At 36.3% G+C, this 13,771-nt stretch overlaps 1 protein-coding gene across 2 annotated transcripts in view; it reads right to left on the bottom strand.

The window, feature by feature from the left end:
- Nucleotides 1-13,771, bottom strand: part of KIAA1328 — a 399,857-nt gene that overhangs the window by 335,895 nt on the left and 50,191 nt on the right. The window lies entirely within an intron of this gene.

Here is a 13,771-nt window from a genome sequence, read left to right as displayed (position 1 = left end):
CAAATAAGGCACAATTTATTTTGATTTAGATCTTTTTCATACTTCTATTTAAATCCTGTCAATAAAATAAACAACATATATACTGCTTAAATATTGCATTAAACATACATAGGTGATTTTACTTTTTCCTGGTACTGATACACTGCAATCTTCAGTAGCATATAAATAACAGGACTGGAATTTTTTAATGGCATTAAGATAAAAAAAGGTTTGCACATTTATTCTTAATTCAAAATGGGGTTATAAAGTAAAAAACACTGACCAAAAATATGTAACTTTAATGCTTAACTCTGAAAGGTATTCCAACTCAATCCTATCAAAAATGGGTGATTTCTGATAAGAGCACAGAGAGGGGAAAAAAAAAACTAAACAACATTAAAACTTACCTTAAAATGACAACCCTAATTTTCATGTTACTCTGTGAACAGAGATGTTGGCTCTGAATTTCTGTCACTGGTGATTAATTCTCCAAAGAGAGTACAACACATTTTATTTTATAAGATCACAAAGGGATATGTGTTAGTGAAATCCACAGGGAAGCCAAATCTTTTCTTTGAGCATCTAAATTTATTTCCTCCCACACCTGTACTCCACCAGAGCAATTTCTGAATAACATGAACTCCACAGCCTTTTCTTTGTTGCTAGCTTTCTGGTGGAGATATTAAGATCAATGAAATAACAGAATGAAAATTAGAATTTTGAATGTTCAAGAGTTGATTGCATCTTGTCTTTGAATTAATTTGTGTGAAAGTGCATGGCATACAGTAATGTTCAAAAAATAGCTTTATTTTTGCTTGCTTATCATGACATTCAAATCATTTTCCCGACTCGTATTATTTACATTTAGCATACTACTAGGCTCATGTATGGCACTCAGGACCTTCTTTCTACAAGCATAATCTCTAATACTGATACAATTACAAGGAATCCACACAACTAAACAAAGAACAAATATACACATACGTAGAGGATTTATAATCTGGTCTCAGGTTAGCCTGCTACCTTGTTGCCATCTTTTTACAATGCCTTCACTTTTCTTGTCATTATCCTCAACCACATTTGTACTAACATCTTTCACAGTAATTCCCCACTGCCTCTTAAGTTTTTTCTAAAATTGTCAAACATTTGAACCATTAATTCATTCTATCATCTAAATTGCTCCTCTTCAATCTATCAACCAGCTTCTGAAACACCTTTGCTAGGAAACTGTTCCAGATCAAGTACACCCCAACACTGTAAATCAGAAAACCACGTACATATGGTGACTGTGGCAAAGCATGCTTATTTCTCTGGGCATCATTACTCCCACTCATAAACAAAAAAGGCTAGACTAGACAATTTTAAAAATTCTTTCCAGCTTAAGTTCTATAATTTCCTTTACTATACTATAAACATACTGGAACTATATATATGTCCTTTACAAATATGGAGAGCATTTGTAAAGAAATAAGAAAGAAGTTAACAAACATCTGGTCAGGGTACAAGGCATACAATACTGTAATCTATGCAAAAGCTACAGCCATAGGCTGAAAGAGGCAGTGGAAGAGGATGACAAGAGAAATATTAAAAAGTGTAACGATGCAAAATTTTGCATGAGGTTAACGTAAAACAAAAGAAGTGATGAATCTGTAGGATTATGCATAAAAGAAAGATGAAATAGGTAATGCTATATATTATAAGGAGAGAATAAACACTGTCAAGGTGAGAAAATATGTGGCAACTTCTCTCCCTGTTTAGATTGGTCAAATCTTAAAGATGAGACTTAAGAGGAAAACCCATAAGCAGATAAGAGAAGATTTATTTTCATTTACTTATTAAAAAATATTAACTGAATGCCTACTATAGGAAAAAATAATCACAGTTTATCCAGTTATGAGATATCTGAAAGGAAATTCACAATGGCCCCTGTCATTTCAATTCCATTCATAAAAGCCAAATAAATATGAGGAATGACCCAAAGATTTGTTTGTTCAAGAAAGCAAGGCTTCCAAGGTCATAAAAACAGTAACAACAAAGTACACTGCCACATTTACCTAACATTAAAGTAAATGAAGAAAGTATGTCTAGAGACTGCCAGGTCAGAACATATACCCCAGCATTTACTTACTCCCTTTGCCAAACCGGAAGAAAATCCACGAAAACTCTAGGGATCACTGATGGCAAAAAATGCTTGTACATATATTCAATAATGCTAGTGGCTATGATGAGCTTCTCCCAAAACTTAAAGTGCTCTATCCAGAAGAACCACTCTTTCCTAAATTTAGTTTCTAGAGATATTTGAAAATTTTGTTGCTACACTATTTAAACAGGGCTTTTTTTCAAAAAAAAAGAAAATCTTTGCTGTTACACTGCTATGATTGGACTACCCGTTAGCAATTATTATGCTCTGGAAGGCTATAAACTTAACAAGCTGTGTTAAGCACAAAAGGCAACACTTCTATAGGCCTATCTAAAGATATGCATGACTTCTCTGTGGCCTATTAGCATAGTTAATAGGAGCAAGTATATTAATTCAGCCTTTAAATTCAAAGGACTTGCCAATAAAACAAACTCAAGATTTTATATCCACTCTGAAATATGTCTTCCTGTTTAATTTATGTTCAATAATATTTCCTATGAGGTGTATGTATGAGAAATTATCTGGTATCATGATCTACATTTTTTATCAAAGCATTCTCAGACCACAAAGTAACATAAAAATACCTAATCCTCTAGCTCATTTAGAGTACAGCAATAAGCTAGTTAACAAAATGAGAACGTAAACACAAAAAAGGGAAATATTTGACTAATAGGATAGAAAAGTTGAAAACTCTGGTCAAGAGAATATTCCCAGTGTTGGTTTGTTAGTTATTTACAAGGAGGACAATAGTCTGTTCATAAAGAAATAATCATTTCAGCATTTATTTAACATCTCAGAGTATTTCTCAATAATGTCCACAAACTGTACTCTTATCTAACAAGGAAAGAGAATTCATACACTTAGAGTTGGGTGGTTGGGCTGAAAACCATGGCAAAAAACCTGAGTTTCCTTGAAGGCTTATGTTTTAGCTTAAACATCCCTGCACATTCTGTATTTTTCTCCATAAAACAATCTTTTCTGTTTTAATATAAAAAGTTTCCCCATACCCATCTATTCTAAACTTTTTAGTAAAACTAATGTTCTAGGAAGAGATTTATTTTATGGCTTTACATATCCCCAATGTTCTTCTAGGTACTCCAGAAATGTCTTTCTAATGTGAAAGACAAGGTCAAGGCAACGAAGCTTCTATCTCAAAGAGAATTAATTAGAGCTCACCAATGGTCAACCAGATAAATTTCCTTCCCTGATTGATATCTCATATTTGGAAGCAGAGACTGCTGGTAGCATTCTATAAATTCTCAATTTAACTTAGTGGATAAGATTTAGAGAGATTAGATGTCCTAGATTTCACAGGACATCTAGCAGACAGAAAGGGATACATTGTTTTTAAGCAAATGTAAATGCATGGTAAAAAAGAAGAGCTTTCATCATTAAAAAAATATATTTATACAAATATATATATGGCAGTGAAATCATCTTAATGCCCTCTTTACAAATTTTAACATTTGACTGTAATTTAAAATGTACTGTCTAAAGGAACACAGGTGATTTAAGAAACAAGAAACACAGCAATCTATGTCAAAAGAGCTCTAAGAACTACAAAACAACAGCAAATGAATGTAGATGCAAAAATCTTCAACAAAATACCAGCAAGCACAATCCAGGAACATTAAAAAAAAAAAAAAAAGGATTATACATCATGCCTAACTGGGATTTAACTCAGGAATGAAAAGTTGGTTTAATAATCAAACATCAATTAATGTAATATACCATATCAATAAAATAAAGGACAAAAACCACATGATCATCTAAATAGATGCAGAAAAGGGATTGAAAAAATCCAACAATGATTCATGATTAAAAAAAAAAAAAAACCTCAGTAAATAGGAAGAAAAGGTAACTTCCTCAACCTGAAAAAGGCCATCTATGAAAAACCCACATCTAATACCATATTTAATGGTGAAAAACTAAGTGCTTTCCCCCTGTGATCACAAACAAGTCAAGGATGTCTGCTCTCGCCACTGCAAGTCAACTTTGTATTAGAGATTATAGTCAGGGCAATTAGGCAGGGAAAATAAAAGGTATCTAGATTCTAGAGAAAGAAGTCAAACCATCTCTATTTTACATGACACAATTTTGTACACAGAAAATCTAAAAAATCCACTTAAAAACTATTACAACTAATAAAGGAGTTCAGCAAGGTTACAGGATAAAAGATTAATATATAAAAGTCAACTATATGTTTATACAATGACAGTGAACAACCTCCAAAAGAAATTAAGGAAACAATTCCATGTACATCTGCATCAAGAAAAATAAAACACAAAGGAATAAATTCAACAGAAGAAGCAAGACTTGTACACTGAAAACTATAAAAACATTGTCGAAAGAAATTAAACACCTGTATTAATGGAAAGACATTCCATGTTCATGACTGGAAAACTTACTATTGTTAAGATGGCAGTACTCCCCACATTGATCTTCAGATTCAACTCAATCTCTATTAAAATCTCAGGTTTATTTGCAGAAATGGACAAATTGATCCAATCCTAAAACTCATATGGAAATGAAAGGGACTCAGAAAACCTAAAATATTCCTGAAAAAGGAGAAAAAGATGGGGGTCTCACCCTTGCCAATTTTAAAACTTACTACAAAACTACAATAATCAAGAGTGTGGTACTGGCATAAAGACAGACATATAGATGAATTAAACAAATAAGCACTCATTTTTATAATAAATTGATTTTTCAACCAGGGTAACAAGAAAATCAAAGGGAAAGAACAGTCTTTTCAACATGCAGTGCAGGGAGAACTTGCTATCCACATGCAAAACAATAAAGTTGGGCCCCTATAACTCAGAGCATTTACAAAAATTAACTCTAAATGAATTAAAGACCAAAATGTGAAAGCTAAAACTATAAACTCGTGGAAGAAAACATAGGCATAAATCTTCACAACCTTGAATTAGGCAATGGTTTCTTAGATATGACACCAAAAACACAAGCAACAACAACAAAAATAAATTGGACTTCATCAAAATTTAAAAACATTTGTGCTTCAAATGACACCATCAAGAAAGTGAAAAAAACAATGCACAGAATGGGATCAAATTTTTGCAAATAATATATCTGATAAAGGACGTGTAAATGGAATATATAAAGAACACTGAGAACTCGACAATAAAAAGACAACCCAGACTTCCCTGGTGGCACAGAGGTTAAGAATCCGCCTGCCAATGCAGGGGACACGGGTTTGAACCCTGGTCCAGGAAGACTCCACATGCCGCAGAGCAACTAAGCTCGTGCTGCCACAACTACTGAGCCTGTGCTCTAGAGCCCACGTGCCACAACTACTGAGCCTGGATGCCACAACTACCGAAGCCCGCATGCCTAGAGCCTGTGCTCCGCAACAAGAGAAGCTACTGCAACAAGAAGGCTGTGCACCACAACGAAGAGTAGCCCCCGGTCGCCGCAACTAGAGAAAGCCTGCACACAGCAATGAAGACCCAACGCAGCCAATAAATAAATAAATATTAAATTAAAAAGACAACCCAATTTAAAAGGATCTGAATAGATATTTCTTCAAAGAAGATACACAAATAGACAAAAAGTACATGGAAATATGTTCAACATCATTAGCCATTATGCAAAAGGACAGATAAGAACCTTCACAGATTTCTGGTGGAAACATTAAACGGTGCAGCCTCTCCGGAAAACAGTCTGGCAGTTCCTCAAAAACTTAAACAGAGTTACTATTTGACCCAGCATTCCTAGACATGTACCCAAGAGAAACGAAAATGTATGTCCACACAAAAACTTACACATAGGGCTTCCCTGGTGGCGCAGTGGTTGAGAGTCTGCCTCCCGATGCGGGGGACTCGGGTTCGTGCCCCAGTCCAGGAAGATCCCACATGCCGCGGAGCGGCTGGGCCCGTGAGCCATGGCCGCTGAGCCTGCGCATCTGGAGTCTGTGCTCCACAACGGGAAAGGCCACAACAGTGAGAGGCCCGTGTATCGCAAAAAAAAAAAAAAAAAAACTTACGCATGTATGTTCACAGCAGCATTATCCAATAATCAAAAAGTATAAATAACCCAAATGCCATCAATAAATGAATAGATAAGTTAAATGTGGTACTGCCTATAAAATTTAATATTTATTTGGTAATAAACAGAAATGAGATACTAATACATGCTACCACAGAAATAAACTTTGAAATTATCATGCTAAGTTAAACTAGTTTAAAAAGACTACATATTATATAATTCCATGTATATGAAATATCCAAAATAGGCAAATTCATTGAGACAAAACTAAAGAGTGGTTGTCTAGGGCCAGGAAGGTTGGTGAGAAGTGAGGAGTGGCTGCTAATGGGTACAGGATTTGATTCTGATGTAATGAGAATGTTCTAAAATTGATTGTGGTGACGACTGCACAACTCTGTGAACATATTTAAAAAAAACTGAAAAATAAATCAAAGGAATCCAAATTGGGAAGAAAGAAGCAAAACTGTCCCTGTTTGCAGATGATATGATACTATACATAGAAAATCCTAAAGATACCACCAAAAACTACTAGAACTCATCAATGAGTTCGGTAAAGTTGCAAGATACAAAATTAATATTCAGAAATATGTCACTTTTCTATACACAAACAATGAACTATCAGAAAGAGAAAATAGGGAAAAAGTTCCATTTACAATTGCATCAAAAAGAATAAAAAACCTAGGAATGAACCAACCTAAAGAGGTAAAAGACCTGTACTCGGAAAACCATAAGACACTGATGAAAGAAATTGAGGACAACACAAACAGATGGAAAGATATGCTGTTTTCGTGTATTGGAAGAATTAATATTGTTAAAATGACCATACTACCCAAGGCAATTTACAGATTCAATGCAATCCCTATCAAAATACAAAGGACATTTTCACAGAACTAGAACAAATAATTTTTAAAAATTGTATGGAAACACAAAAGACCCCGAATAGCCAAAACAATCTTGAAAAAGAAGAACAGAACTGGAGGAATCACACTCCCTTACTTCAGACTATACTACATAGCTGCACTAATCAGAACAGTATGGTGCTGGCATAAAAAAAGACACTTAGATCAAAGGAACAGAATAAAGAGTCCAGAAATAAACCCATGCACTTATGGTCAATTAATCTACAACAAAGGAGGCAAGAATATACAATGGAGAAAAAACAGTCTCTTCAGTAAATGGTGTTCGGAAAACTGGACAACTACATGTAAAAGAATGAAATTAGAACATTCTCTAACACCATACACAAAAATAAACTCAAAGTGGATTAAAGACCTAAATGTAACACCAGAAACCATAAAACTCCTAGAAGAAAATACAGGCGGAACACTCTTTGACATAAATTGTAACAATATTTATGGATCTATCCCCTAAAGCAAAAGGAACAAAAGCAAAAATAAACAAATGGGACCTAATTAAACTTAAAAGCTTTTGCACAGCAAAGGAAACCATCTACAAAATGAAAAGACAACCTACCGAATGGGAGAAAATATTTGCAAATGATATGACTGATAAGGGGTTAATATTCAAAATGTATAAACAGCTTATACAACTCAACATCAAAAAAGCAAACAACCTGATTAAAAAATGGGCAGGAGATCTGAATAGACATTTTTCCAAAGAAGATATACAGATGGCCTACAGGCACATGAAAAGATGCTCAACATTGTTAATCATCAGGGAAGTGCAAGTTAAAACCACAATAAGATATCACCTCACACCTGCCAGAATGGCTACCATCAAAAAGAACATAGATAACATGTTGTACATCTGAAACTTATACAATATTGTACATCAACTATACCTGAAATAAGAAGTATGAGATGAAAGATGGAATGCATGATTTCCCCTAAAATTAACATAATAGTTAAGACATCAAAAATGGAAACGACAAAAATGAATCTGAATATAGGAAGAAAGATCAGGTATAGAGAAAACTGATAAAAAATGTTGCTTTAAAAGAATAAAACACATTTTCCAAGGAACAAAGCATAAGAGGCAGCATGATATATAATACTTAAATCTGTGAGATGTCTGATAATTTAAATTCATGTTTAAATTTGAACCCCCCAAAAGTTAACATTCTAATACTCACTGGTTATTTCTTTCAGTTCAAGTATATACTCATTTTATGAAGCAGCCATAATAATCTTAATACCAAAATCTAACAAGGATTTATGGAAAACAAAAATTATAGTCCAATCTATCTAATAAATATAGCGGAAAAAATCTTAAAAAACAATTAGCAAAGCAAATCCAGTGTTACAAAAAGAAAATGTTTCCAAGTTCAGTTTAGCCCAGGAAGGCAAGATTTATTCAAGAGTTGAAAAATTAACTGATGTAATTCACCATATTAATAGTATAAAGGAGAAATCTTACATGATCATCTCTAAATGCAGAAAAGGCATTTGTCAAACTTCACCCTATTCATAATAAAAACTCTTCTACAATCTAGGAACTGAAGGAACTTCTTCAATCTAATAAAGAACATCCATGAAAAACCTCCAGTATCATATCTATGAGGATGAAAAAAGAGCACTTTGTCCCTTTCCTTGTACTTCAGGAATGAGGCAAGAGTGTCAACTATTACTACCTCTATTCAATAATGGTTGGAGGTCCTAGCCAGTGCAATAATGCAAGAAAATAAAATGCATACAGATTGGAAAGAAAGAAGTAAAATTTTATGTGCCAATGATATGATTGTTATGTAGACAATATTAAGGAATCAGAGAAAATATATCAGAACAAGTAAATTTAGGAAAATCACAATGTTATTGCAGTAGCCAGCCTCTAAAATGGGTCCTGGTGATCCCTGTCTCTTGCTATTCATGTCCTTCTTTAATTCCCTCCCCTTGAGTATGGGCTGACCTAGTGACTATCAAAATTAACTGAATGTAACTTCTGAAATTAGGTTACCAAAATATAGTGACTTCTGTCTTGATTGCTCTTGCTTACTCTGATGGGAGCCAGTTGCCAAGTTGTAATCTACCATATGGAAAGGCCCTTGAAACAAGAAACTAAGGGAGGCCTCTAGCCAACAGTCAGCAAGGAACTGAGAAACTCAGTCTCAGGAAGACATAACTGGAAATTGTAGGAAGGAGAAGTAATGCATGTGATGGCAGAAAGTTTACCAACATCCTTAGAAATGTTGAAAGGAGGAAATGTGCCTAATGAACTGGGTAACTAATCTAAGGAGATTTCCAAGTAAAGTGTTGAAAGTGCTGCCTGGTTTCTTCCTGGTGTTTACAGTAAATTGGGAGAAGAGAGAGATAAGTTGAAGGAAAAACTATTAAACCAAAATGAGGCAGGATTTTCACAGTTTCAAAAATTCTCAGCCTCTCCAGATAGCAAAACTGCTAAAATTAAGAAATGTCTTCTGAGTAGATTTCAAAACCAGGACACTGCCAGGAAAAACAAGCTCTGGAGATAAAGACTAGGTAATAACTTCTGTTGAAGACGTCAGAAACATCAAAGTTGATGCCTCAATAGAGTCAAACGAAAAGCACTTTGAAGACATTAAGGTTGGGTCTCACAAATTCTCTCAAATAATGGGGCCTCTGGGAAGCTTACTAGTATTTTAAATGGCTAAAATTTTGTAATAATGTTAGGCAGCCATAGATAACTAATACAAATTTTAACATTAATCAGTCACTTTAAATTCCTCATCAGATCATTCCACCTGCATCTGCTGCTTTATCTCTTTCCAACATGTTGTTTTCTCTTGCCTTTTCATATACTCATAGTTTTATTAATATCTGGATATCTTGGGTAGGACAGTAGTAACTGAGGCAAATAATTTCTATGCTTGGTAATGAGCAGACTTTTCCTTTGGCCAGGTGTTTAGGGTAGGGGTTGTATTTATCTAATCACACGTTAGGCAGGTTTAAGGTTTACTGTTGCTATGGTTACCCTCAGTACACCACAGGCTTCAAATTCCTCTAGGCATAACCATCCCCTCAAGTGGACCATATGTTTTCCTCAATGTCTGCTCCACCCTTAGCTTTCAGTCTTCGCTCTAGAGGGTCTGTCTCTTGTGAGGTTCTCATTAGTATTCAACTGCTACTTTTTTTTTTTTTTTTTGTAGTACGCGGCCCTCTCACTGTTGTGGCCTCTCCCGTTGCGGAGCACAGGCTCCGGACACGCAGGCTCAGAGGCCATGGCTCACGGTCCCAGCTGCTCTGTGGCATGTGGGATCTTCCTGGACCGGGGCACAAACCCGTGTCCCCTGCATTGGCAGGCGGACTCTCAACCACTGCGCCACCAGGGAAGGCCTCAACTGCTACTTTTATTAGACACTTATTAGTCTAGGGGTGGGGGTCTGCATTGGAGTGGTATTCTCTATTATTCTCATTAGGCTTGTGCTAATCAAACTCTGTATGCCTGAGTCTTACAAGTGCTCCTGTCTCTCCTCCCCAGTTCTGTGATCAGCATGTAACCCCGCCCTCCCACCAAGTTATTTTCTGCCTACCCCCAGCTTCACTGTTGTTTTTTTTATTTTTTTTAATTTATTTTTTTATATAGCAGGTTATTAGTTATCTATTTTATACATATTAGTGTATATATGTCAATCCCAATCTCCCAGTTTATCCCACCTCCACCACCCACTTCAGTGGTTTTTACCAGTGCCATATAGGCTACATTTTACAGAATCCCTCTTCCTAAACTTACGGTTTTTGTTACATAGCAAAGATACAGGAGAAGGATCCAGGAAATATTTTGTGCACTTTCCATAACAACTGCTGTTCCTCCTCCCAGGCCTGTACCAGGAGGAATGCTTTATCAGGGCTCTCATCAAGTGGGGCCTATGGAGAAAAAGTTTGCAAGAGAGTTCAAGCTGCCCCTATACTTGCTGCCCTAGGGGGCTCCCCATTCTTACCTGCCCACATGTGGCCTCTACCAATTTGTTGCCTATTGTAGCTTGAAATGTTCTTACCCATTTTGAGAGGTGTCTGCCCCATGTAAGTTAGTGCTCACACCTCATCTTTCCCTGTAGGCACAGGTCTCTCCTGAGATTTTGAGTTAGTTGGTTGAACTGAACATTCTGTTTCAAGAACTGTCCAGAGCTTGCAGTTTGTCCACCTTATTTTTAAGTGTAAGTTTGGGAGCAACATTCTTTACAGTCATGTAGACTTAGCTACGTAATTATTTATACATATTTATATATTTGTTTTTGCTCCTGTTAAATTAAACAAGGAGGCCATTAGACTGAGGTGCTTCTAGTACCTTAGCTGCCTACTTAAGCAAACCAAAACCTATGCCTATAATATGTCAAGATTAAGAAGTCAAAACCCAGGACTTAACTGGTGGTGCAGTGGCTAAGACTCTGTGCTCCCAATGCAGGGGGCGTGAGTTCGATCCCTAGTCAGGGAACTAGGTCCCACATGCTGCAACTAAAAGGTCCTTCATGCCCCAAGTAAAAGATCCTGCATGCTGCAACTAATACCCGACGTAGCCAAATAAATAAAGAAATATTTTTTTTAAAAAAGAAATAAAAACCCAAGAACAACCTGTCACAAACAGCCACCTAGGTTTTCCCAAATAAGGCAACTGCTTAAGCTACAGCCAATCAAATGCTTTCCTTGCTTTGCTTCTGAGCTTGCTTTATAATAAAGTCTCTCCCCTCACTCTTGTGCGTAGAGGGTTCCCAACGACTTCTGGTTCAAGGCTGCCCTATTTGATTTTTGCTCAAATAAAGTCTTAAAAATGTGATATGCCTCAATTTATTTTTGAAAACTCTTATTTTCCTCCCAATTTTCAAAGCTGGAACAATTTTAGCAACAAAATAACTATAACATTAGATTATAACCCATAGAACTACGATATTTATTAATGTTAAAAGATAACCTGAGGCATTATTACATTACCCACAGGAGCTAGGAGATTTTTATAGAGGAGGCATTATTACATTACCCACAGGAGATTTTTATAGAGAAGAGGTGGAAGCCAAGCAGGGAGAGTATTTTCCTGGCTACAGTGTAAGCAACTGCCTTATTTAGGAAAGTCTAGGTGGCTGTTTGTTATGGGTTGTCCTTAGGTTTTGATTTCTTAACCTTGAGTCATTAAAGGTATAGGTTTCAGTTTGCTTATTTAGGCTGCTAAAGCATTAAAGCCTCCTCAGGCTAATGACCTCCCTATTTAATTAATTTAATGTTACTTTAAAAAGAGAAAAATAACTTCACAGTGGAAAAACCTGGCAGAAGCTACCTTAATCATGTGATCAAGGTTAATATCATCAGTAAAAAGACATATTAATTTCACGTAGCCCCTGCTATGACATACTGGAAAGGCACATCACTTCTGTGGTATTCTTGCCAAAAATGCATAATCTGAATTTAATCAAGAGAAAACACTAGACAAATCCATATTGAGAGACATAGCACAAAATATCTGATTAGTGCCAAGGTTATGAAAGACCAAAGAATTATCACAGATTAGAGAAAACTAAGGAGATGTGACAACTAAATATGATGTGAGATACTTAAGTGGATATTGGATTAGAAAAATGTTATCAGTGACATGACATTGGTGAAATGTGAATAAAGTCTATAGTTTAGCAGACAGTACTACATTACTGTTAATTTCTTAGTTTTGATAACTGTACTATGATAATGCAAAATGTTAACAGTATGGAAAGCTGAGTAGAGAATATATGGATATTCTACGTAACTTTTCTGTAAGTCTAAAATTATTTCAAAATAAAAAGGTTAAAAAGAAACAAACTCAACCTAAACATAAACAGAGTGTGTATGGGAAGTAGGGAGAGTGTCAAAGAGGAATTTTACTTTATTGCACTTTTTTTAATAAGATGATAATTTTAATATTTGTGTAATTACATTAAAATTAGGAGGAAAGGTATACCATAAAGTGAATAAAGATGCCATTTCTGGCTCTGCAAGAGCAAATATAAAATATCACTCAATATTATCCAATTCCCTTTGTTGTGTCCTAATCAATTAATTTAAAAACTACCAGGAAGACCTTCAAGATGGCAGAGGGGTAAGACATGGAGATCACCTTCCTCCCCACAAATACATCACAAATACATCTACATGTGGAACAACTCCTACAGAACACCTACTGAATGTTGGCAGAAGACCTCAGACTTCCCAAAAGGCAAGAAACTCCCCACGTACCTGGGTAGGGCAAAAGAAAACAGAAAAAACAGAGACAAAAGAATAGGGACAGGACCTGCACCTCTGGAAGGGAGCTGTGAAGGAGGAAAAATTTCCACGCACTAGGAGGTCCCTTCACTGGCGGAGACAGGGGGTGGCAGGGGAGGGGGAGCTTTGGAGCCACGAAGGAGAGTGCAGCAACAGGGGTGCAAAGGGCAAAGCAGAGAGATTTCTGCACAGAGGATCAGTGCCAACCAGCACTCACCAGCAGGAGAGGCTTGTCTACTCACCTGCCTGTGTAGGTGGGGGCTGGGAGCGGAGGCTCGAGCTTCGGAGGTCAGACCCCAGGGAGAGGACTGGGGTTGGCTGCGTGAACACAGACTGAAGGGGTCTACTGCACCACAGCTAGCCGGAACAAAGTTCGTGAAAAAGTCTGGAACTGCCTAAGAGGCAAAAGACCATTGTACCGGGGTGTGTGAGGAGAGGGGATTCAGAGAACTGCCTAAACGAGCTCCAGAGACGGGCGCTAGCCATGGCT

The sequence above is a fragment of the Mesoplodon bidens genome, assembly GCF_964165515.1.
Source record: "Mesoplodon bidens genome assembly, chromosome: 13".
In the NCBI taxonomy this organism is placed as follows: domain Eukaryota; kingdom Metazoa; phylum Chordata; class Mammalia; order Artiodactyla; family Ziphiidae; genus Mesoplodon; species Mesoplodon bidens.
Note: the sequence above shows the minus strand (reverse complement) of the source record. Positions and strands in the feature narration are given on the sequence as shown.